This window comes from Drosophila elegans, unplaced genomic scaffold (assembly GCF_018152505.1).
Source record: "Drosophila elegans isolate 14027-0461.03 unplaced genomic scaffold, ASM1815250v1 contig_476, whole genome shotgun sequence".
NCBI classification, from domain to species: Eukaryota; Metazoa; Arthropoda; class Insecta; order Diptera; family Drosophilidae; genus Drosophila; species Drosophila elegans.
Window position 1 is genome coordinate 11,250,120 of NW_024545863.1, and position 26,826 is coordinate 11,276,945.

The 26,826-nt window shown below is 34.9% G+C and overlaps 1 protein-coding gene across 7 annotated transcripts in view; it reads left to right on the forward strand.

Annotated features, from left to right (window-relative positions):
* The first annotated feature begins 321 nt into the window (after positions 1 to 321).
* The window catches only part of LOC108141029 (uncharacterized protein CG43427), a 65,813-nt gene continuing 39,308 nt past the window's right edge, over positions 322 to 26,826 (forward strand). For 4 of the 7 annotated variants that reach the window (XR_005977633.1, XR_005977634.1, XM_041709296.1 and 1 more), the window contains exons 1-3: positions 342 to 449; positions 998 to 1,151; positions 13,608 to 13,661. The gene's annotated coding sequence lies outside the window, so the exon portion shown is untranslated. Of the gene's footprint in view, positions 450 to 994; positions 1,152 to 13,607; positions 13,662 to 26,826 lie in introns of all 7 variants that reach the window. The other 3 variants (XM_041709297.1, XM_017264118.2, XM_041709301.1) reach the window with 3 other exon arrangements.

Below are 26,826 nucleotides of genomic sequence, written 5' to 3' on the forward strand. Positions count from 1 at the left end.
CTTACTCCGCAGTTAGCGGGGACTTACTCCACAGTTAGCGGGACTTACTCCGCAGTTAGCGAGGACTCACTCCGCAGTTAGCGGGGACAACTTTTTACATTTCGTTAAAAGCCGATTTTAACATTTAGTGATGGAAGTACATCAATGAAGTCGATATTACCAACTTTGGCGTCGGTGTTTTTCCACCTCTTGTGAGAAAACTTTCATTTCTGTTGGGAAAGTTTGTATTTTAACATTTCGGTTGAGCTATCGGCTGTCTCATCGATATGTTGAAAACATCGATATCGGAATCGATGATGACTCCGATGTTTCTCCACCTCTAAAGCAAATAAATAAAAATAAAAAAAATTTAGCCGCCAAACCGATCGGACGTGTGTCGCGCTTGTTCGCCTTTTCGAGATTTCGCTTCTTGGCACGGTAAACAAACAATAAAAGTTTGCAAAACTGTGGTAAAGCCAGAGTCTTGTATTTTTGTGAACCAAGCCCCGTGTTTTAAATAAAAATACACTGAAATCGCAGTGGATAAATTTGCACCTGTGCAGTGGAAAATTGTGAATTCAGTTGCGGTCTAATTATTGTGTGTGTGCGTGTGTGTGTGTGTGGGTGAGTGGGTGTGTATGTGAGGTAGTGCAATTCCAATTTTATTTTTGACGGGAAATTTAAGCGAAAAAGTGAATTAAATTCAGCCATTTATGTAGTTGCACATACGACACAAAAAATTAGTTTTTCTCGCTTAAAAATACCAGTTTAAACAACTACCGATGCAACAACAACTGCCATAAACGGCCAATAGCAAAAGCAACAACAGCAATAAAGCAACAACAACAACAGTTCTAGCAACAGTACACAAACAAACACGTTTTCCGTTTTATTTTTCTACCTCGCGTTTGCTGGTGTGTGTGGGTGTGATGCTGAGTGTGAGGATGTGTGTGTGTACGTGTTGCTCGCCTGAGTATAGAAATTTCTAATGATTTTTGGTTGTGTTCCCGAAAAGCAGCTCCAAAACAGCAACATCAACTATTGGACTCCGCAGTGCCTGTTTTATAATTTGCATGCCAAATTTTATTTTTCCACAAAACAACTGCACCAGCAGTTATTGTACAATTAAAAAGCAACTGCAAAATCAACGATCCGAGCTTTTAATTTTGTTGGTGAGTATTTTGCCGTTTGCTAACAACTTACAAAAAAATTATGTCTAATGCCATGAGGCGTTGTATAAAAACATGCATTGAAAAACAAATACTTGAATTAAATTTTCCATTTTAAGTTGCCAAAAACGGCAGCAACTGAAATAAAACTTGCCTTTATTTAAATTTAAAAATATATTTTTCAAGCTTATAACTGCGTTTTTGATTTTAGATATATATATATATTTAATATCACAAAAGAAATGTTATTGAATTAAAATGTGAAAGCAACGAAATTGGATATGGTGGAGTTGCAAAGCTAAAATTATAATACTTATTATAAATTGACTAATGTTCATTTCGAAGACTAAACAATTATTGATTTGTTTACACGTTTTTATTGAACATTTAAAGGTGCTAACATTTTATATGGTGTTATTTTTTTTTTTTTACAAAAAAAGGAACATTTTGTAAAATAAAAGTCACAACTTTAAGCAAAAAAAAATTAAATATTAAAAAGACGAACACAATAATGGTTTTTGAGTTTAAGCATTCGTTTGTTTTATGATTAATAAAAAAAATGTGTATAAAATATCTTCCCTTTAAAGTTTGTTTGTATTTCTGTATACTAGTTTACCTAATACAACAGTGCGGTCATGAATAAAAGCGTCTTATGGTTGCTAACGATAATAGTTTTTAAACATTTTTCTACTTTTTAAATTCGTTTCTGTGTTGGCTATTTTCATCTTATTTTTTAAGAAACATTTTCACTTTGCATGCCAAATTTCCTCAGCGCTCAAACTGGCACCATTAAGGCGCCTAGTCATTTATTTGATATCATCATTATCGTCATCACCTGAGCTACAGGTTTTCAGCTAATAAGGTAATGGCAAAAACGACGAAGAAAAAATTGCTAAATTATAATCGAAAGAAAAAATCCATCATTGGAAAGTTGATTTGATTGCATTTGCGGAATGCAGTTGCCAGGGTTGCCTAGTTGTGCGACAGGGCGACGCATTTTTTGCCAGCCGGTGCACTTGGCTAATATTTCAGTCGTCATGCTTCATTTGCTTTTCGAGGGGTCCAAGTTAACTTTCGGAACAAATCCGTTGGCAAGGGCGATTGGATTCGATTGGATTCGATTGGATCGAATAGGACGGTGTAGTGTGGAGTTAAAAGAGATGGGATAGGAGAAAGGCATTTGAAAGGGCTGGAATGAATTACATACGCATCGCCACTCTCTAAGCTCAATTATATAGACTTTCTTGCCCGTCTTGAGTATCTTACAATCTTAAACAAAATGTAAAATTGTAAGTGTTTCTTTATTTTTATTATAAATGTTTATTATTGAACAGGTAAATAAGGCTTAATCTTTTAAGCTAAGAATTGATTTATTTCAAGGCAAACTTCTTAAGTGAACTAATTTTTTTTGTAATGTGTGGGGAAGCGGTTTTCGAAGGGTTTTTAGGGGACAAAAGCTTTTTGAGCCGCCTTTTACTTGTACCACTCTTGGCAGTTGTAATAAATCGCTCCGGGAGACAGTGGTTGGCAACTTTTTGCTGCAATTGGCAGGGCAGACGGAAAATGTGGCGTGGGAGCAGAGACGTATGGGGACATTACACAATTATCCAAAGCATTTCCCCAAGCAAATGCACATTTTTCAGGCCATTCACATGAAAATCAATTCCTCCCCCATCCACACCCTAGCTAGTACACAAAAACAAATTTTTAATTTTTTTTCGAAACTAAACAAATGTTTGAAAACAAAAAATTATCTATCGTTTTGTGCTCCTTAACTTAATTTATTAATTTACAAATTTAAAAATGAGATTATATTTAGAACAGCCCATTCACTTTATATTTTCTGTTTTTTTTAACCTTTTAAAAAATAACGTATTTTCTTTTTGGGTTGCTTTAATTTTAACAGAAAAAAAATAAAAAAAAACACTAAACATAATTACAAAAAAATAAAAATGTGTTGTCTTTAATGTGTATTTCCCCCTTCTCTTGACGTTGGTTGTTTTCTTTGCCGTCTGTTTTTCGCTGCTGCTTTGTTTATGCTTTTCCCATCTTATTGTTTTTGCGCGCCTCGTGCGTCAATTTATGTGAGTTCAGTTCGCCTACAAGACGGAAGCACTTCTTAATGATACAAATAATAGTAGCTGGCAGTAGCGGCAGCTGGAAAAACTGAAGAAAAAAGGGTGTCCCGGCCGCTTTTGTGCATTTTCATTCGCCACCCCTGACAACTCCGTGGAAAATTGGCGCCGCCGCAACTGCCCAAATGTTGCCGCTGTTCAAAACTCGTTTGCAGCATAATTTCCAAAGTTGCAATTTTCATTTTTTATGGCCATTTGTCTTGGAGTTGTTTTGTCTGTGTTTTTTTTTTTCAGTTGAAAGTGTTTGAAGTGCCTGTTGGGGCACATTTGGTGCTGCCCGGTTTTGTTTTTTTTTTGCCTGGCTCATTTTGTTTTCCGTTGAGGTAATCAGAATTACGAGGAGCTTTAATATTGTTAAAAATCTTTTAAATATATTTGAAATATTTTTATAAACGATTTTAAAAAATGCAACAGTCTTCATATTTAAAATACTGCCAAGCTCGCGTTTCAAATTAAACATTTCCAGACAGTTTGTGATTGATATTAAAGCGCAACTCTTCCCTTTCTGGTAGCCGGTACCTTGTATCCGATTTCATAACCATTTCTGGTTTAGTGCGGCTCTTTCATAATCTACCAAAAGCACTTGTCACTGCCATCTGCTGCTGGCAACATCCACTTGGCCACCCATATGGGCCCAGTTTGGGTTCGCTTACCTGTTCCACCACCAAATACAAGTGACACTTGTGCAATTATTGTACAAAATGTTATTGTCCACTCTTGAAAGCAGCCAGTGTGTGTGTGTGTATAGTAGAGGGTTCTTGGACAGGTTGATTACTGAAACGAATGGTTTTATTTTATGCCCTGCTCTTTATCTCTACCTTGGCCGACAACGCTGTGAAACAATGGCTGGTATTTAGTGAAAATGCTCAGTGCGGAGCGGCGGCAGAGCTGGCTTATTAACTTACCTGTTATTTCAACCATTTTCATTTTCACACGCACGCAGGTCTGGAAAATGGAAAATGCACTTGTCTGTGGATTAGTTCGCCCTGGCTTGGATTTCTTTGTCTGTCCCGCTTTCATGCTCCTGCTTTTCTCAATGAGCGGAAATGCCGCAGGGGGTGATTTCTTTTCAGACGCACAGTAAAAAAAATTCCTGAATTTATATCATTAAAGCATATTAAATACAACACAAAATTGGTTTTTTGTTTAGAATCAATAATATATAATACAACTTTTAATTTAATAAAGTTATGGTACTTGTTTGCTTTATTAGTTTGTATACACAATTCTAAATTGATTATATTTTTTTACACTGTACCCTGTATTCTTAGCCTAAGTCTAGGACCTAAAAAAAGAAACAGTTTTTTTTTTTGGTTTCTACTGATTTTTGATTTAGGACGCACACAATTTGGGCGAGGTCTTTCCTATAAGATTCTATCAAGTTTGTGGCGCCGATAATTACTTATTAGTTTGTATCCGTGAGTTTACTCTATAATTAAAATGCAACCTGGTTGTTAGGTTGGGTCTAGGTTGACTCGAAATGCGGCTGCTTATCATTAAAGCGCGATTAGTTTTGGAGCTTGAATTAATGAATCGCCTTGAGAAATGAGATTTGTTCGGTTTTTAATGATTTGGTAATCAGAGCGCAGATCATAGTATTAGTGTCTACAGGCATCAACACTTTTTTAAGGGTTTCCGAAAACAAATCGCAATAAAAGTTGTTGGTGTATAAGTGTTTATTAAATTACATTAGAATGCCCAGTACGGATTCCACTAATTGAATATTTCAATTACATAACCATTTTTCTTATCGGCCTACTGACAATTGTCAAACATGGTTGGCTTTAATTTCAGCAGCCACCCATTGAAAGGATACATTCCTGCCATATATGTGTGAATACTGTACATAACAATTTATATAGAAGTATATATGGAATACAAACTGTTGACCTAGCTCCAAGAGCACTGACAGAATTAATTGCCACTGGCATTTGTTGTATGTATAACGCGCAAACGTTGAGTTGTGGATCGTATATACATATTCTTGTACATACAAGCTCTGTTAAGGCTTAACAGTGGTTTACTCATAGTGATTTTATTGCAAGAACATACACTGCAAAACAAAAAACCTTTATTGAAAATAAAAAAAAAAGCTACAACGAAACACTGAACAAAATAATATATAATTTTCTTTGCCATTATTTGTGTAACTTACACACTATATATACATTAGAAGATGGTTTGATAAAAAAAAAGATCCACATTATAGATAAGTTTAGTTATAATTTAAACTAAAATAATGAAACTATCTTGTTGATCAGTGAGCTTAAATGTGAGCCATTTAATGCTAAATTTCTTACCTCTTCTTCTTGAACTACCCTTTGCCATCCAAAACAACCTATCCCAACGCCACCCCTGTTAGCTCTTAACAGCTGCCTGTTAACTTTGCAGATGGGGTGGGAAACAACAGCTGTTCCCAGCTTGGGGGCGTCGCTCCCGAAGCCGAAAAACGAGTGCAATGAAGTTATGTGGCTTATGTGGCCACTCTCGGCCCCACACCCCCCAACTTTTACAGGCTGCCATTGCAACAGAGTCGACAGCTTGTGACCTATATAAAATTGAACTTATATACACATATACATAGGTACCGCTATACATATTTACCCAGAGATATTGCAAACCTTAGGAGCCTAACAACTGTCCCAAGTGTGTATGGTAATGGCTTTCCATGTTCCTGTGTGCCCAACTTCAGGTCGAGAATCTGTCGGCTTTGGGGGCCTTATCAGTTGGCACGAATGCTTTCCGCCCCGGAAAATGGCTCAGTTCTTTTTGTGGACTTAACGCGTCAAGTTGGGCGCAGGAATATATGTATGTCGGTTCTGTTCGAAATAAATAAGGAAAATCTCGTGAATTTTTAAAACGCCGGGCATAAAACCAGGTTGAACAAAATAAATAAGTGAAGATGTGAGGATGTGCCGTGTACGAAAGCTTTTCGAAGGTAAATACAGATACGCTTTTCCTCCAGATACCAAGTAAATATTTAGTCTTCCCTTGCCAGGCCCTGTCTGGGGTTATCTTTGTTTTCTGATTTACTCCTCTACCTTTGTTTCTGCGATCTGATTTAAATATTGCAATTATTCATACCTCGCAACCTTCAAGCGAATCTTATCAGCAGCACTTATAGAATTCCCACTCAGGCGTTCCTCTTCTTGTCCAGCGACCCATTTATGCAAATATTGAGCTCTGATTGCACCTGGAACTGCGCCTCAATCGGATTATATTTGTATAAGCAACGAGCGAGGGCGCTTGATTAGAGTCAACAGTGGAGGCGGGCTTGACACACTGAGTACACATACAATGCAGCGTCAACGTTTATCAGCAATTAATAGAGGAATGTCAAGTTCTATATTTATTTAGCGGCCCCAAGCACTCCCCTTCAGATGAAATACAAACCGTTCTCTGTTTACATTTATTTAACAAATTAAGTTGTTCTTTTATTTTATGTTTTAGTCTTTTTGTTGGTCAGATTTTTTGGAGTAAGCGCAAGGCGAGAATAAATGTTTCAATATAGTGCTCAATAATTTGCACTTTACAAAGCCAGGATAAAAATTACAAACGTTACAAAGTGGAGCATCCTTACAGCCATTCTACTAAAGGCCACTAATATTGATTTCAGTAATGATTTCAAAAAAAAAAATGTTGTATAAGTGATCCGGGGTGATTTATTTGTTTTTATATCAGTTCAGCAAAAGTCGAAATATAACGCAGTTGGTTTTAATCATAAGCACGACTATAAAAATACAAAAGTGAATACCTGTCTGCACCAGTGATAAGATAAGGTAATATTATTTAACTATATTATTTTACTGCCAAATAAATATTTTTTGCGATACCTTCAAGGTCATTCGTAACAACATTATACTCTTGCGCGGGGTATTATAATTTCAGTCAGATGTTTGCAACGTAGCGAAGGAGACATTTCCGAACCATAAGTATGTATATTCTAATTCAACATCACTAGGAGAGTTGATCTAGCCATGTCCGTATATCCCTAGTTTCCCAAATTTTGGATTTCGGTGGCAGGTAAAATCCGAAAAATAAACGAAACAAATTATAACTTTGCTGTTTTTCAATTGATTTGTATATACTTCATTTAATTTTTTCATACCCAGCATTTTTCATTTTTTATATATATTTTGATATATGTATAGTAATGGTTTAATATTTCAGAATTTTTAATTTTTATGAACGATATCTTATACATGCCATAGGAGCGTTAGAATAATTTATCGGAAGATCATCATAGCTTTACTGCTTTATAGACATACAAATAGGAATATAGTTGTTATATAGAGTATTTAAGTTTGGTAATAACTTTTCCTTTCTTGTTTTTATTTAATGCCTTAAAGATCAACCGAAATTCTATGTGGCATACAACAAAATCCTAGGGTAAGGGTATTACTTAAAATGACCAAGAAGTGCAATAATAAAACTGATCAATTTGTGAGATCGATCAATTCAAACCCCCAACACTCTTGCCCCATAATTAAGGCATTGAATTGTGGTGTAAATGGTCAGCAATACCATTATTCCTGCTGGTCTTTTACGGCTGATGTGAAGGTCAAATTGGGACGTGGGGTTGGGGGTCACATGTCAAAGTCGATTTAGGGTAACCGTAAAACCAGATCTCCCCAGAGACCTTCGCATTCGATTTTTTCGGGGCTTTGTTTCGTCTCCAGCTGCCATGTTAATTATCGCATTATTTTTAGGCCTGTCGCATGCTTTTTTGTTTTATTTCATTTTATAATTTTTGATAAATGGGCTCAAGTTACTTCACAATTTCGACGAACAGTGACCGATCAGCTGGATTCCGATTACCAAATTGACGTTGGTAATAAGTGCCTGACTAATTGTTTAACAATTTTTCCTGCAAGTGTATATAAACACTTTTCTACTTAACAGAGACTTTATTTTACTTAAATGCAACAATTTCTCTTGCTGGGAAAATTTTCACTTTTATTTCTATAGAGCCAGTTTACTTACGCTTGCGGTTGTTTTTGCCTTGGCTGCCACACGAAAAGCCAGGCAACTCTAATAAATAAAATAAAATTCAGTTGAATTGTCTGCCCGCAATGTCGACGTGCATGCTGCAGTTTCAACTAACAAATTCATTCAATGGAAAGGTTTTTATTGCGGCAACCACCATTTTTATTCAACCGGCCAAAGTCTTTTTGAAAATACCCCTTATTTTTATATTTCTAAAAAAAAGAGGATTACACCACTATTTTATATACATACCAATAAAGTATTTAGTAAATTTAGTATTTCACAATAACTATAAAACTGGATACAAATTGAAACTCAAATAGAGACTAATCGAATTTGAAATTAAAATATGTCATTGCAAAAAAATGTAATTCATTTTTTAATTAAATAAACACTAAAACAATATTTTTTATCAAATATTTATGTTTAAAAACTGGATTGAAATTAACACGCTTGCGACCCTTAATTAGGTCAATGCTTTTGTAGAACGAAATTTTTGACTGCATAATTCGTTTCAAAAGAGTCATAATCAATTGTATAAGCCAGGCTATTATTTCGTCTACCATTTTCCGACGCTCCTCTCACTAAAAGTGGCTGACAACCTTAAGCCATTTGCCAAGATCCAGCACTTCGAGCTACGCAAATGCATTTCCCTCATCCATGCAAAGGTGAGGCCCCTAAAGGGCAAGGAAAAATGCTTGAGGAAAATTTAAATGAAATCGTGTTTGAGCGGAAAATGCACTCGGTGCTGCGGTGGGGCCAAGGGGAGTTGAGGGGAGCGGTGAAGCGTGGCGCAGAGAAGTGGTATCTAATAAAATGCACATTATTGCGAATTCGTTATGGCCGAGAGCTTGCCTCTTGGCTCTTTGATGAAATTTTCTCGCTGGGATGCGGGCCATGCAATTATTGGTGACTTGGCTCAGAGAAGCTTTGAATTGAAGCACGGATCGGGTTTTCTGCGGCCTTCACCTCGCTTGGAAAATAGTGTTGCAAAGCGAGAATCGCCCCAAAGTGACGACAGATGTGCTCCGTCTTGGTTGCCGAGGAATTCGCGCAATTTGCAGCAGCAACATCAGCCGCGGCAACAGAAACATCAACGGCAGCAGCAGCAGCGGCAACCATCAACTGGATGTGACTTATGCGCATGCCCAGCAACGAGTTTTGTGGCGGTCGAAAATCGCTGCCCCCAAAGTAAACAAACTTTTCTTTAACTCCCCCGCCCCCCATTACCTCTTTCTCTCTTGGTACAGTCAAGTCTTCATAAGTAAACTATAACATATATGTAAATTTATTATGTATAATAACAGTCTTTTTTTATAACCTAACCAACTAGCCTTAAAGCTAAAAATATTAGCAGCTTAAAAGGTAGAAGCACTTTTTTATTAAAATCTGTATATCCTATTGATTTTACAGAGAGATCATCCAATTACGGTTCGATTCCTACTGAATTTGTTTTTAATATTTGTGATACAATTGACGATAAGCTAAGCTTGCATTGCTTTTTTTTTAAACAAAATGTACCCTGACTATATACAATTTCTTTTTTTAAGAGACCTCCCTACTACATTATCTGTAATTACAGAAACTTTGTGTAAGCGAGGCTTTACTGTAAATCTTTCTCTGTTCGCGCCTCACTGCGAAAGCCGGTTGTTTGTTGTTAGTTGGCCCCCAGACAATGTTGGCCATGTGTGCGGGTCTCGGTATGCGTGCGTTTGTTGGCCTTTTGACGTCTCCCTTGCCTGTTTCTCTCCCCAATTCCCAATTCCCCAGTCCCCAGTCCCCAGTCCCCAGTCCCCCTGCTCATCCTGTTGCCGTTGTTGCAAGTTCAGTGACTGCAGTCCGCAATCCGCTGAGGCTTTACAACCGAAGCTTGCAGCCTTCGATCACAATCAGTTTACGCTTTGCTTACAAAACTGAATGACCGGCCATTGATCATCATCAGCGTTCAGGGGCAGAGAGAGGTGGGATAACCACTCCCCAGTTAGCATCTGCTTTGCATTGACCAACACTGTCAAAGGTCTTTGAGCCAAGTTAACCAAATGGGCAATTTCCGCTTGTGCCCATCCATAAAATCAACAATCATGATTTATTTATAGACTCTTAGCTGGAAGGGACGGACCCGGTTGAGCTTATCAGTTTTAAGTCTTTGTGAAACTTGGCATAGTTTACTCACCCAATCAGTCATTTTTAGTGTGCTAACTAAGTACATACTCGAATATTAACTGGTTGTCTTAACTGGTCTAGGAAACTATACAATGTAGGCTTTTGTTGGCGGTACCACAATGCATTTCTTTGTCATAGGTTGACAATCTTAGGGAAAATATTTTATATAAGGCAAAAGATTAAAAAAAAAAAATATAATAATTTGACAAGGCAATGTTTATAGGCCCTTGCCATTATCATTACAATTATTCCGAGAATTGATTAATTAGTTTGGCCAGATTATTTCCGATGGTACATAAAATATTGAAAAAAAACATACAGTTAAAAAATTTAAAAATGTATTTGCAAAGTTTGTACACTTTTTAATCAAACATTTCAAGGTTTTCTAAGATCAAGCTTAAAAATCTTCAACAAAGTTTTTGATAGAACCGAATTTATCCATTCTTTTTATTCAAACCCAAAAGTAGAGATTATTTCTTTAGCCCGTTAAGTCAATCGTAAAATATAGAGTATTTTATCATAAAAAAAATAAATAACAGGTAAATAACAGTAACACAGTTTCTTCATTAGCTTTGTGAGCTCGTAAATACCGAAAGGCCAGAAACCATCTTATCGCCAAAACGACTTTGAAAGCATACAATAATTGTAAAAAGCAATTGTAAGGCTGTAAATTATAGCTTGGAATGCCACATCAGACAAGAGAAAACATTTTCCATCAAGTCAAAGCCAAAGCAACGGCAAAAGCCAAATGCACTTGACATTCTACGGTTCTTTGTTCTTGCAGCTTTTGCCTAGATGAGCATGAATTGTCTTAAATTTGTTTTGACTGAATGGCGTGGTTTTTCATCTAAGTGTGCTATTTCTGTAGTTTAATATATGTATACATTTCTACAGCAACAAGAACCACTTTCCATTTGCCTGTGCTTTTTTCTTTTAAACACAATTTGTAATTTTGTCACGAAAACTTTTTTGTCTTTTGTAATTGCTTGCATTTTTGTAACGCGTTTTCTAATTTGTATGTCTACCTGTTCGTTCTGTTCATTGATTAGCTTTTTATACAGATATTTAAGAGGGGAGGGGTATGAATTAATCCAGACATCAGTGGACGGATCACTTTGTTCTACGTCGATTCTTGTGGTGAAAATGTCTCGTTGGCTTTATGGATTTTTGATGAACGAAGAAAGTCTCTAGACGCCTGACCATATTGGTTAAGTTGCCCCTTCTCCAGGTACGTGTCATTGAATTGAGGTTTAACTGGGTTTTTTGGCTAGAGAAAGTTGGGTTTTCCATTCTGTCAATTAACGAGGCGGAAAGTGTTCTAATATGTGGATTTCTGAATCTACCCTTCACCGAAGTAGTAACCAAAATTATACACAACATTAAAATCCCTTTTAAATTTTTAAAAGAATTTTTTTTCAATTATTCATTATGAATGGACTTAATTTTTAAAGTGATTTAAAAAAAGAAAAAGTGAAGTGAAGGAAGCAGACATTTTAATGGATAAATATTTTACAAAGAACTTTGTGATCTTTTCGAGGCTGCATCTTGAACAAACATTTTAATGCTTATTTTAAAATATTTATGAGCATGTGTTATGTGCTCTTAAGAAATTAGTCTTTTTATTGCATTATTTTAAATTATTTCTCAAAATACTTCGTTGGTGTTCTTTGTACCTCTCCAATTGAATGTATATCTGCACGCCTCGTTGGCGTTTTATGATCAATTTAGTAAATGATCCCAACCCTTTGGGCTGCCATAACTCACAGCGTTTGATGTTCAAATGAATACAATATCATCAGATGGATCTGCAAAATTATCACTGACTCGGCTAAAATTTCCTCAATTGCTTTGCGTGCGTTAGAAATGTTTCTGTGCGTTTTAATTGCACATTTATTAAGAACTGGCACGGACATACGAATCTTTACCTCGCGACTTCGTTTAATTTTATTTTACGCATTGGCGCTGCGCTTCCAGATACAAGATACATCTTCGCTTTGGCGCCATGCGGGCAATAAAATGTTTATTTTTGCACACCGAAATGACGACAACCAAGTTTTGTTCGTCTTAATTGAAACGATCTGGGAAGAGTTGGAGGTGGGTGCCAAGCGGCCCCAATAAGCGGGCAGAACCCGAAACCACGAAAAACATATTTATTTGCTATAGGACTTGAAGAATTTGTGAAGAATTTCGTTTTGAGTTCGTTTAGCCCGTGGCAAATTAATGAGTAGTACGATCCATTTCTTGTCTTGCAAAGTGATCGTCGTCAAATTTAATTGTTTGAGAACGAACCAAACAACTCATTCAATCATTATTGATTCGCCGATAGATACTCATCTCGCCGTTTTTTTTCGTATCTTTTGCCTGCATAATATTCTGTAATTCGTTAGTTGATGCTGAGCTGTCAAATGAACAAAAAAAGCAACGAAAATAGCGAATTTAGTGACTATTTTTATGATGTTTTGCCCTGGCTGGCTGATCTTCAGGAATTTTGAGTTCTTGGCTGCGTAAAAATTAAAACGTCGCCAGCCTAGCTGTCGAGGGTGTTACGCATTTTTGGCTGCGCAAATTATACAGTCTGTAATAAATTTTCTATATATTTATAAATCTGACAAATAATATTATTTGTATTTAAATGCCATTTTTATATACATAATTATTTATTTTTCTCAGCTGTGTAAAAGAATGATATGGCAAATATATTTTAAATTCGAATGATTTTAAATATCAATGAAAGTGTAAAGCATATGCAAGTTTACTTCAAAAATTGATCACGCCCTCTCCAACGCCCAATCTGAAGCCCTTAAAATTATTATAGCAAAATTATTTGCTTTGACGCTGAAGTTTGCGAGTAGAATATGAATTTTGTTTTAATCTGTCGGCACAACGGAATTTGTTTTAAACTGTATTACTATTAGTTTTACAATGCAGACAAGAGCAAAAAATTTACTTCTGTTATGTAAGCAGTAAAACCGATTTTGAAAACAATAATGTTTAGTGAGAGTTTTGATAAGAATATTAAAACAAGCACAACAATTTTTTGTTTGCTAATAAAGATATGTTGCGTTAAACCTAAAAAAACGTTTATTTTGATTTGCAAACAAGTATCCTTTTGTGAAAACTATATAAATTTGATCTCTTTACTTAATTTATTTTTCGATTTTTTATCTTTTTACAGGCTTGAATGAAACCATTAAAAGTTCGACAAAGGGAAGCCTAGCTGCTTTGTACGGTAAGTCATTTCGCCATTTTTATACCCTTGCAGAGGGTATTATAATTTCAGTCAGAAGTTTGCAACGCAGTGAAGGAGACATCTCCAACCCTATAAAGTATATATATTCTTGATCAGCATCACTAGGCGAGTCGATCTAGCCATGTCCGTCTGTCCGTCTGTCCGTCCGTCTGTCCGTCCGTCTGTCCGTCTGTCCGTCTGTCCGTCTGTCCGTCCGTTTATATGCAAACTAGTCTCTCAGTTTTAAAGCTATCTGCATGAAACTTTCCCAAAAGTTGTCTTTCTATTGCAGGTAGTATATAAGTCGGAACGAGCCGGATCGGACGACTATAGCATATAGCTCCCATAGGAACAATCGGAAAAATAAATGAAAAAAAATTATAACTTTGCTGTTTTTTAATTTTTTGTTTAGTTCTTCGATATTTAGTAATGGTTAAATATTTCCGATTTACGGTTTAAATTTCATCAAAATCGGACGACTATAGCATATAGCTCCCATAGGAACAATCGGAAAAATAAATGAAAAAAATTATAACTTTGCTGTTTTTCAATTTTTTGTTTAGTTCTTCGACATTTAGTAATGGTTACATATTTCCGATTTACGGTTTAAATTTCATCAAAGTCGGACGACTATATCATATAGCTCCCATAGGAACAATCGGAAAAATAAATGAAAAAAAATTATAACTTTTCTGTGTTTTATTTTTTTGTTTAGTTCTTCGACATTTAGTAATGGTTAAATATTTCCGATTTACGGTTTAAATTTCATCAAAGTCGGACGACTATATCATATAGCTCTCATAGGAACAATCGGAAAAATAAATGAAAAAAATTATAACTTTTCTGTTTTTTAATTTTTTGTTTAGTTTTTCGACATATAGCAATGGTTAAATATTTCAGAATTATGGTTTAAATTTTATCAAAATCGGACGTCTATATCATATAGCTCCCTTAGAAATAATAAAAATATATAAAATAACTATCAAATAATTGAGCTGCAAATCATCATAGCTTCAATGTTTTTAAACATATACGAAAGTAAATCATAATTTTAATGTTTTCAAAAATGTTTAATTCTTGCAATAGCTGCAAGGGTATATGAACTTCGGCTTGCCGAAGTTTGCTTTCTTTCTTGTTTAAGCTATAACAATGCTATGTGCGATCGTCACGACTTTTTTACCTTGTTTAGAGGTGTTTTTGTTTGATATTTTATAGGGTCAAAATGTCTCCCTCACCGAGTCTAAACTTTGGATTAAAATAATAATAATAATTTGTTGTTCTATGGAGTTTGTTAGTTTTCTATAGATGCAATTGAAAATTAAATCAATCTGCCTCATACACAACTTTGTAATCAAATAAAAACATATAAATCAGATCATGGATTTCTATTTGCTTAAATTTTTAGAAAAAATTTAATGTTTCCTATTTTAATGGCATAGCGCCAGTTCAGAGAGCACGGATTTCTAGAATCTCGATAATTTATTGGAATGTTTTGTAGAGCGTACAATTTAAATTAGTGAAATGGAAGAAAAAAAGAAATAAATGTTAAGGCTGCCCCAAACTATAAAATGGGGAAAAGCTTTTATTTTGATTTTTAATGTTTGCCAGACAAGCGCAAACGAAAACAATGTACACAGAAATAGAGCAGGCCAAATAAAAAACCATAAAAACCAAAACCCGAAAAGAAGCCAAATAGATAAAAGAGAAAAAGTGTGGAGTAGGAAAATGCAATGAAAATTGAGTTATAGAAAGAAGAATACGGCGACGAAACAGCGCTAAAAATGCGCCTCACAAAAATAGAGCAAGGCATGTGGATAGAAATGAAAGAAATTATATGAAAATAGGTTCCATATAAATATATATATATATATATATGCGTATATGCATGCTATATATATGCACAGGCATATCCGAGATATTTGTAGATAGCTCCCTGTCTTAGCCAGACAGGAATTCTTTCCGTTTCTTCGGATTTTCGGCGTGAAACGGCAGAGAAAATAAAGCTAAAAGCTGGGAAATGCGTATTTGTACACTGTTTTTGTATTTTCCTTTTGGCACTGAGACATTTTGGGACAACTGAATTTATGGCGCTTTTCTTTAAATTTCCCAGTTGATAATCGGAATTTGCCAGCAAGCAACGAATAGGATAACTTTACAATTTAGATTAAAGAATTTCTCACATCAATAATATGTTATTAATAATTATATATTATTATATGTAATAGTTGAGGAAAGATAAAGCCCTCAGTATACCTACAGAATGGATTTATTCAAATGCTATACAAAATCTTAAATATTAAAAAGGTTTGAATGTTCGGCTAATGGCCTTTTGGTTAGACAATCTTTTAGGTCGATCCCCGAGATATTTGTCTTTGTCAAATCGTAAAACGCTCAGCAGGTCAATAATTCCGTCGGCTCCCCCTTAACTTAACCCGATCCAATCCCTTTGGGCGAACAAACTCGAAAATTGACTTTCTATAAATTTATGAGCCAAGCATTTAAATGTCTACAAATTATTCATAAAATAAATGACATATTCACAGGTTTACTTTTATATTACAGGTATGAATGATATGCATAATAATAATTTTCGGATTTTGGTGACACGTGTTTTGAAAGCCAACTTCAAGTCAAGTTTGAAGAAACTTTGATGGACATGAACAACAATCGTATTGTTATATGTGTATTATAGAGGTTTGAATAGACGCTCATCACAGCAAGCCACTTTAAAATTCTTCTTTTTTTTTCTTTTTTATACCCTTGCAGAGGGTATTATAATTTCAGTCAGAAGTTTGCAACGCAGTGAAGGAGACGTTTCCGACCCTATAAAGTATATATATTCTTGATCAGCATCACTAGTAGAGTCGATCTAGCCATGTCCGTCTGTCCGTCTGTCCGTCCGTCTGTCCGTCTGTCCGTCTGTCAGTCTGTCCGTCTGTCCGTCTGTCCGTCCGTTTATATGCAAACTAGTCTCTCAGTTTTAAAGCTATCTGCATGAAACTTTCCCAAAAGTTGTCTTTCTATTGCAGGTAGTATATAAGTCGGAACGAGCCGGATCGGACGACTATAGCATATAGCTCCCATAGGAACAATCGGAAAAATAATTGAAAAAAAATTATAACTTTGCTGTTTTTTAATTTTTTGTTTTGTTCTTCGACATAAAGCAATGGTTAAATATTTCAGAATTATGGTTAAAATTTCATCAAAATCGGACGACTAAAGCATATAGCTCCCATAGGAACAATCGGAAAAATAATTGAAAAAAAATTGTAACTTTGCTGTTTTTTAAATTTTTGTTTAGTTCTTCGACATACTGCAATGGTTAAATATTTCAGAATTATGGTTAAAATTTCATCAAAATCGGACGACTATAGCATATAGCTCCCATAGGAACAATCGGAAAAATAATTGAAAAAAATTATAACTTTGCTGTTTTTTAATTTTTTTTTTAGTTCTTCGACATACAGCAATGGTTAAATATTTCAGAATTATGTTTTAAATTTCATCAAAATCGGACGACTATATCATAAGCTCCCATACAAATAATAAAAATATATAAAAGAACAATCAAATAATTAAGCTGCAAATCGTCATAGCTTCAATGTTTTTAAACATATACGCAAGTAAATCATAATTTTAATGTTTTCAAAAATATTAAATTCTTGCGATAGCTGCAAGGGTATATGAACTTCGGCTTGCCGAAGTTTGCTTTCTTTCTTGTTTTTTTTTTTGTTAAAAAAAGTTTTTTTTTGAGCATTCTTTTATCTTTAGTTGAGTTTTTTTCGTGTATTCTCAGTCCAAAAGATTTTAAGTTTTTTGGGATCACAGATAGAAACCAATTTATAAAGCAAGCGAGGCTGTAAACAAAAAACTTTTTCTTAGAATTGGTTATCGTTTAAGGTTGTCAAAGCCCTTTTCCTTGTATATGTTGTATAAGTTGGGTAAAACAAGCAACGGAAGAGGTGGTGCTGTTCAAAACATGTACGGCAAACCAAGACAGAGAAGAGAATATGCAAAATTGTGAAAATAATATAACATTTTAATTGTGCGCATGGATATTTTATTTTTTAATCACGTGGTTCCTGCGGCGACCATTAAAACCATGTGAACTTCACCTACGGCTAAAATTTGAATATTGTGGAAAAAGATGTTTTCTTTCAAGTCCTTTAAACTATAACAAATAATCTTCACAAACCTTCTTTATTTTTTTTTAAGATTACCGCCTGAGTTCTCTGAACTCATTTACATTGTAATAAATGTGGTTTTTTTGGTTTTGGCTAGAAAAACTCCTAATTAAAATATAAAATATGCATGCCCATGAAATATATTGTAGTATTTCACGGTCAAGTCTCCAGGGCAAAGGAATAGAAATGAGATTATGTGGCTAAGGAGGCAGAACACCTTCAGGAATAATTGTGTGGGTTAGCTGGAGGTTTGTATCTATATGAAGATGATGACGACCACAAAACGCGCTGATGACTCTGCTACTCTTCAGTAGCTTGGCCTCTTTGGATCTTGGGTCTCTGGCATAGTCACTTCAGGTGGCACTTTACACTCACTTCGGGACAAACAGTAGCAAAATTGTTCAACTTCATTTGTTTCCTCCAGACATTGCTTTGTGCTTACGTTTTTCATTTTTCTCGTTATTATTATGGCCACTGCTTCGCTGGGTTGTATATTGTAAACATGAAATTTTCTCAAATCAGTTCCCACGCATATTTCTTGGCGTAGTTGTAATAAAAATAATAATATTTTTGTGGTCGTAGATGAGTCCCACTCATTTGCAACCGTCAAGTGCTCGCGAGTTTGCTGGTGTTATAGGATTATATAAGACCATGTCGGAGAATCAAATGCGTTTTCTTATAGATGCAACGAGTAGATTGTAGTTTTTGGAAAAAGTTGCTTAATGATAATCATTGCTGGTGGGCTGCTTTTTTCCGCCAAGCGATTTTATCCACCGATAAGAACGAAAGTTCTTCCCACTTAACCACCTACTTTTTAGTAGCATTAAACTGTTTTGACTTTGGTTTTCTTTCATTTAAATTAAGGCCCTGCGAATTTGGGTCATTTTAAACCGCAATGGCGCTTATTACCTACTTTATATACAAATTTTGTTGTATTCTACGCTTCTGAGGTTTCGACTTAGGCCGTGGAAACTTAATGTAAGCTGACAAGATGCTGGGTTTTTTTTTTTGGATTTTTTATAAAAAAGTTATAAAAAGTGATGCCTGCACATTAGTAGCTATAACTTTGATAACTTTGGTTGGAACTCTATAGTAAATACTTTCAATGCAAACAAAGTTTAATTATATTATCTTTCTGTTTCTATCTGTTTGGCTGGCTCGAGTTCAAGGGTTTTTTTTTGGTAAAAAATAAAACAAAAGTTGTTTTTATTTGTTTCCGATATATTTCGGCTGCACTTGGGCAACCTTCTTCATGTCAAATTATTTTATACGTCTGCACCGTGGGACGTGTAGATTAACACTTTTTTAAATTAAATTAGTGTTAACATTTTATCAATCAGTGCATGCAAAAACCGAATGACAAGTTAAAGAACAGCAATGCCAAATTCGCATGAATGATGTTCGTTGTGTGAATGAAGTTAACTGAATCAGCATGAATACGCATACGAAAGTTGGAATCAAACGTGTACCTTTCTATAAATTGGGCTAAAACCCATAAAAGACGTGTGAGATACAAATGAAATACTTAAAAATATGAGAGCTAAAGAAGTGAAGATTATCATGTTAATTTTAAGATGTATCTTTGTTGGTTTGTGTTTCTTAGCTATTTGCATAATTTTTGGCTCTGAACCGTGAGCTTTTGTCTTTTGTTTGGCTCTTGCCATTTGCTTTCTGGCACTTTTTGTTTCGCTCGTTGGCGTTTCAATTAAATTATAAAAATAACAATTTGCTAATTTTCGTATCGCATTGCTAAATCCGTATACTTATCTGATGACGATGATGAAGATGACAATAACGACGACGTTCTCATGCGGTTGATGGGCGACTGTGGGCGTTTTACTTGTGGCTTAAGTTTGCTGGCCGTTGTCTGGATTTCTAAAGAATTTCTTGAGATGATATCATATGCTGCATAGTTGCCATTGCAACGACCAGGGAGTTTATTCTGCTGTAACCCAATTGTGTCTGTCCATCAAAGTGATGCTGGGTCGTCTTCCCTTTTGCTCACTTTCCGCATGCAAAGATCTTAACGTGGCTATAATTCGAGCTGGCTGGGCGGATGAGTCACGAATTACGGATCATCATCAGCATGCCTGTCCAAACCAGTCTCTTGCTTTTTTTTTTTTAAGGATGTGCTGATTAAAATTTACGCACAAGGTCATTCCGGCTCTACGCCTTAAACTCTTTTAGACATGAAAATTAATGCATGGCATAAATATTGCCCATCGAAAAAGAGAGACAGGAAAAGTTCGCGCGATCCTCCTGGCGCATTTAGCTTAATCAACAACTGGTTGCTGACTTTGCACAGGGAAAAATAGTTAACAGTGTTTTTTCTTCGTATGTTTGATGGCTTTTATCAGCTCAAAATGATATCAAATGACTAAATAATATAATATAATATGAAATCAATAATATGATTATGAACTCGTTATGCTTATAAAATTAATAAATAAAAAAAAAAAAAACTCAAACATGATTTTGTGTGTATTTAACATCATTTTGGTTTTTAAAAGAATTTAAATTAAGTTTTAAAACAGTGAAATAGCTTTCAGCAATTAATACTAAATAGGCCTTGATTTATTTTTAAATAAAAAGTTAAGGTAAAATTTTGAAATAGATATCGAATGTATAGTTAATGTTTAATATATTATTATATTTACAATTTTTTAAAATTGGTTCATATACATTCAATTTCTTTAAAATAGATATAAGTTTTGATCTGAAATAATGCCTACAAAACTTATTTAAGAAAGCCCCTAGTCACGATGATCTGTTCCAGATCGGGGGAGTTTTTTTCTGAGTGTGTCCTCGGTAGTGGTGGTCCCAAACCAACCAGTGAACTTGAGGTCTGACTTTGACTCTGGACCCGATCGGAGGTTCATGGCAAAAGAGCGAACGGCTTCAAATGCATTTGTGGCACAGCTGCGCATAGAAAATGCTTTTCCAACAACGACACATTTCTGTCATCATCAATAATGCCGCCATATAGACACTTCTTGTCGCTTGTCGGTTGTCGCTTTGTGGTTTGCCTTTTGCCTTTGCCTGCTGCAACAAAAGCAACAAACAAATTGGCACAATTTCTCCTCCATATGCGTGTTATGTTGCAAACGCTATGTGGCTTGGCCGTTGCCACCATCAGTATCCCAGTAAAACAACCGCTGGAGCAGCAACAGCAACAGCAACAGCATCAGCAGCTGACATCTCTTGCGGCCAAAGCAACGTTCAATGTTCAACTTAACTCTCTTTTCTGTTTTTTTTTTTTTTTTTTTTTTTTTTTTTTACTGCCGCTGCTGTTGCAGATTTGTTGCCGGCTGTGCAATATTTCACATAAATTGTGCACAGCTGCCGCAAATCGTTTTGCATACCCTTTCCTTTTATATTTCTCTTTTTACTCTATAAAGTGAGGGAGACTGGGTTTCCTTCCAACCTTATTAAGTATAGGTTTTCCGTTGATCTTTTTGAGGAAAAATTTATTTGGAGCTATAAAACATAAGTTGGTAAGAACGCCAAACAGATTACATTTTTTTCAAACTTTTATCACTCCCGCTTATTAACGCCCTTTGTTTAAAATATGAATGTTGGAAAATATTCAATTCTCAAATTCTACCTATTTAAAAACAAAAAAAAAAGAAATCTTTGTATATTATCTTAAAGTTATTTATAAGAAACATTAAATAATGGTTGAATTGTGTTCCGTCAGGGTAGTTAAAATTCATTGCATTTGCAGATAAAATGATTCTTAATCAAACATTTGGTGGCGCCGCCGACGCAAGATTGATGCAACCTTGGTAGGCGATACCGAACCATGCACGTTCCCCTTTTTAACAATTTATGCTCCCGATTTTTTTTTTTTTTTTTTTTTTTTTTTTTGGTTCAATTGGATCGCGTTTTGCTCCATTTTTGATTTGAATTGGCTTTGGTTTTGCATGGAGCTCGCGTGAAATTTTCTAATGCAGCTGTGTCAAGGCGCCAACAAACTCATGTGCTCATATTTTTTGAAGGGTGGGGCGAAAACGACCGATGATTACTTATGGAAATGGTTTTATTGTGTGTTAATGGTTTCGAAATTTCTTGCTGCCTAAACAATTTTAAATAATTTTATAATTAAATTCAGAAAACGCGTTATGCTTGCTTGGATCCTATCATTTGTTGGCATTACCTGCCAATATAAAAAACATTTTTTAAATCCTCTAGAGGGTCAGTTGATATAAAATCATACATTTTCTTTCTCTGTAAGAGTGTGTGCGACTCTTTTAGGCCACGCTACTGTCTTTTGTGGCTTTAATTAACGGCCAACGAAAACTTATGCGCTTTTGTCTACTTCTTGGGTATTTGGCTGATATTTCTTCTTTCGCTTCATGTTGTCTAAGGTTACCGTCCAACCGAGTTCCGCTTTCCGTGTGGGGAAAGGGAGCTCTCTTAATTTGTGGTTTTTGCATATCGATATGCCTTTCCTTTCTAGCCCCTCCTCCATTTCTCAACCCATTTTTTCTCTGTGGCATGCTGCGATCTCACCCGATATGTCAATGTTCTATATGCATGACTGATTTGACTGAGCCTAAAAAAAGAGAATCGCTGTTGTAGCTTATGGCACGGCTGTACGAACGATCAACTGTCAACTTTTGTAAACTTCCGGTTCTGAGTTTGGCTCGGCTCGTTGGTTCGGGCCACATAATTTATTATTGTTTTCTTGCTCCCTCTTTTTTTATACAAAAAAAAAAAAAGGTAACAACGAATAAAAGAGGTTATATGGGCTTTTTCGATTTAACTCAGCTCTGTACATTTTAATTTTACTCGAAGCTATAGTTAAAATGAGAACTTTTATCTCAAACCCTGTGTAAGGGTATACAAAAATCCTTTATTCAACAGAATCTTACAAGCTTAAGGCTATTATAAAGCAAGAGAAACACATAATGTTTTCAAACTCGATTAAAATTATATTTTATTAAAAGTTTACCTTTAAAGCCAAGAAATGAATAACCTAGTTTAAATTTCCTAAAAAACTTGATAATTTGTATACCCGTGCAAAGGGTATTGCAACGCAGTAAAGGAGATATTTCCGACCCTGAAAGTATATATATTTTTGACCAGCATCACTAGAGTAAACTTGAGTCGATCTAGTCCGTCCGTCCGTTTTTACGTAAACTTGTCTTTCAGTTTTAAAACTATCTGTATAAAGCTTTTCGAAAAGTTGCCTTTCTATAGCAGGTAGTACTATATATGAGTCGGAACGAGGCAGATCGGACGACTATACATCCATATCATCTATATCCCATTGGAACAATTCAGTTCAGAATTATGATTTTAATTTTATTAAAATCGGACGACTATACCCCATTGAAACAACCTGTAAAAAAATTATAGTTACCCTGTTATTAAATTGGTTTCAATTGAACTTCGATATATAGTAATGATTTATTATAACGATTTTAATTGTTTTAAGTCGGACAGCGATGTAGTATAAATGACATAGGAACGATAAAAAAATCAAGAGGAAAATCATTCATAGCTAAAATTTTTTAAAAATGCACCCTAAAAAAACTAAAAACAGATGTTTTAAAGAATACAAATTTCGCAATAAAATTTGTGTTGTTTTAAAATAATGTTGCGGCTGTATGTTTATATGTATTGCTTTAAAAATTCATTTTTAATTGCAGGGCCTAGTATGGTTAGGAAATTTTTGCCTGCCAATAATCCAGAGCTTATTGATTATTTCTTTGCATCTCTTGCTTTTCTTATTATTTTTTCTTCAATCAAATGGTATTTTCGTTTTGTTAATTGGTATAAATAAGGCGCAGAGTTGTAGCCAAAACAAGATGGGACCAGGATGAGCATAAATTAACAATGGAAACCATTCAGCTCCGGCTTCATCTCACATTTCCCATCTGCTCCTCATCTCCCCAGTCCTCTTTCTCTTCGTGGTGATCATCTCCGCTTTAAACAATCACTTTCGGCCAGGGTTCAATGCACCCGTCAGCATAATACACTGAGTATCTCCATGGAGGTTCGTGCAGCCCCCGAACTGATGGTGATGATGATGATGATGGTCGTAGCATAACAGTCAAAACAACCGAAAAACCAATGATGGCAGAAAATAAACAATCATTCCGTAATGACTGCGACTACAGAAACGACAATAACAATAACATCGGCAACCGCGTCGGCCAATAATAATAGCAACAATGTTGCAGTATTGGACTTATCGGCACTGTTGCATAGTCATCGAATAGCGGAGAGCCGTAAACATGGCTTATTATGAGGACACTGGGTATATCTGTCCATTAGCTGATAGGGCCACACTAGAGTCCATCAAGACATAAGTATATGGCTTGAGGCGAGTTTTTAAACATATGTATTTTCTCTTCAAGTGAAGAGATTTTTTTTTGGGCGCAGAATGTTGACGCACACATTTTTAAAGCCGATAGAGAAATAGATCCTTAATACAAATTCTAAATAACTTTCAAGTTTCCAGTCGTATCTTAATTAATGACTTGATTCCAGGTAATCCACGAAAATGTCCAAAACGCAATCGTATTTTTTCGTAAGCCAAGATTTCAAATTCCGATGAACCGCTGGCGTATTGAATTCAGGAAATTAGCAAAAAAAAACAAAAAAGTGTAATTAAGATAAAACAAAGCCAAAAATGCGCATAACCTGTGCGTGCGATTCGAGTGTTGCAATTGCAACTTCCAATTGTTGCTTGCCTCCAATTATCATTTCTGCTCGTGTGTGCGGCGGATTTCTCGGTACTCTATTGTTTTGCATTTTGCAATATAATGCAGAAAATACATCAATAACGAAACATGCAAACTTTTGTCTTCTTCTATTAGTGCCAGGGACAAAGCTACAAACTAACGAAACAACGGCAAACGCAGAGAACAAGAAAAATAAAATATAAAATAAAATAGTATTGCCACATCATGATTTCTTTTTGATCGAAAATCACAATTTAAATAGCTCGCTTATGTCATCGTTGGGCTATTGTTCCTGACTGCAAATGGTGCCTTGTTGCTAAAATTAAATAAACCATTCAATGCTTAGAAGATGACAAAATACCGCAAATACTTTTGTTTATAACAGAGTGCAGCTGTTTTACTGCCAACCAAAACAATCTGCGTTCATTGATTGTTTAGCTGACTAAATAAAACGAACAATCTAAATCATATCCAACGAGAAGCTTCTAAACATTGCCAAACTGTTAGTGCTCTTTACAGTGTTAAATCTACATAAGCTTTTGGCTGTTTTGGGTAGCAAAATTGTCGACAAAATTTGGTGTTTTATTATGCAATCAAGTTAATGTATAGGTGCCTTAGCATAACCCGTTCTTTCCAGTCTGAGAAATCCGAACATCTTTGCGAAATTATATAAAAATGCTAATTGTGCTTAGTAATCGGTTTGGCTATAGATAAAGCTATAGAATCTCCATCCTTGCTAGACCTTGCCCTGATTCATTATGCATGTACATAAATTATAAAAAACACGTAAATTATATGGCCAAGTGGATAGATGGCAAGTGGTTAGCCTTTGAATCTGGCCAAATATGCAGGAACATTAGGTGAAATTAGACCATAAATTTAGAATCTAATAAATACTTTTAGGAAGAACATTTACCTACAAAATAATAACAAAGAAATTACTTGTATGTTTTTCAAAATAAGGGTTTGTCTGAATAAACCAAGAAAGAAGGCTACAAACGGTTTTCATTATAAATGAATAAGACATATCTATAAAGGTGTATAGATATATGGTCCGTGGATAAATACGTTTATAATACGACTGGAATTCGGCGAAAAAATTTTTTTATCATTACATAAAAAAAATAAATTCCACTGAAAATTAAGATTAAGAATACATTCTTCAGTGGAATTATATTTTTTCTAAAATACATTTATTCCGTGCAAAAATGTTTATATCCCATTTATCAAAACAGAAATCTTTTCAATTACCTGAACTGTAATTAGCGTCTAATTAAAAATTAAAATTAAAATACTCTTTAACCATGACATTTTACCATTCGACCATTAAAATTTCAAACAAAATTAAGAACCTTAAATAACAAATTCTATGGTAACAGAATATTTGCTCTTAGTTCAAAAGCTATTTTTAAATTAGCACCACTTAACATGCATTAAAACTTAGCTTTTAGAAAACCAAAAATTCTCTTATAAATTGTGTACTCTTATGTGTATTTATTTATTTAAAATTACACTTAGTTTGCCGTATAATGCCATAATTTCGAGTATAAAACTTTTTCCCTTCCCCCCTGCATTTTCCAATCGATTAAAAGTGGAATGAGTTTATCCGCGCCATGTATTTTTCGACGTTTTAAGAATTGCGCCTCAGCATTTCTGTAATGTAAACAATCCATCCAGAGGGGTAAACGTAAATGAAATTTATTAATTAAACTCAAAAAGAAAACAAAAGTGCGAAATTGTTTACTCAGAAACGAACTGAGACCAAAGAATAAATTCGATGTCGGGGCCAGCTGCAAAAATACGACCAGACTTATATTTACATTTTGGCCAATGAATGAAATACATTTTCCTTGTCTGTTTCTCTCTTATTTTTGCGAAGCTCTCAGTTCAAGGCCAAGGGGGCGTATGATATAGATAAATTCCAACCGATAATGTGACACAAATTTACCAAAAATAAAACTGATGCAAAATATATGTATATGTGTATGGACAAATTAAAACAAAAGTCGAATACCGGCTACATTTTCTAAAATAATTTATTCTCGCCTCAGACTCTTTCGTCATCTTTTAAAAATAACTATAAAGGAAAATAGTTTTTCCACAAAAAAAAAAATTAAAATTTAAAAACCAAAATGTTTTAAAATAAAATATTGAACATAAAATATTAAAAAAAAAACCAAATGCTAATTTCAAAGTCACATAGATGCTAAAATTAAAGACCACAAATTAGCATAATTTTGTCTTGTACAAAACTGTTATAAATCATGCATAAATTGGCGACTGTGTTTG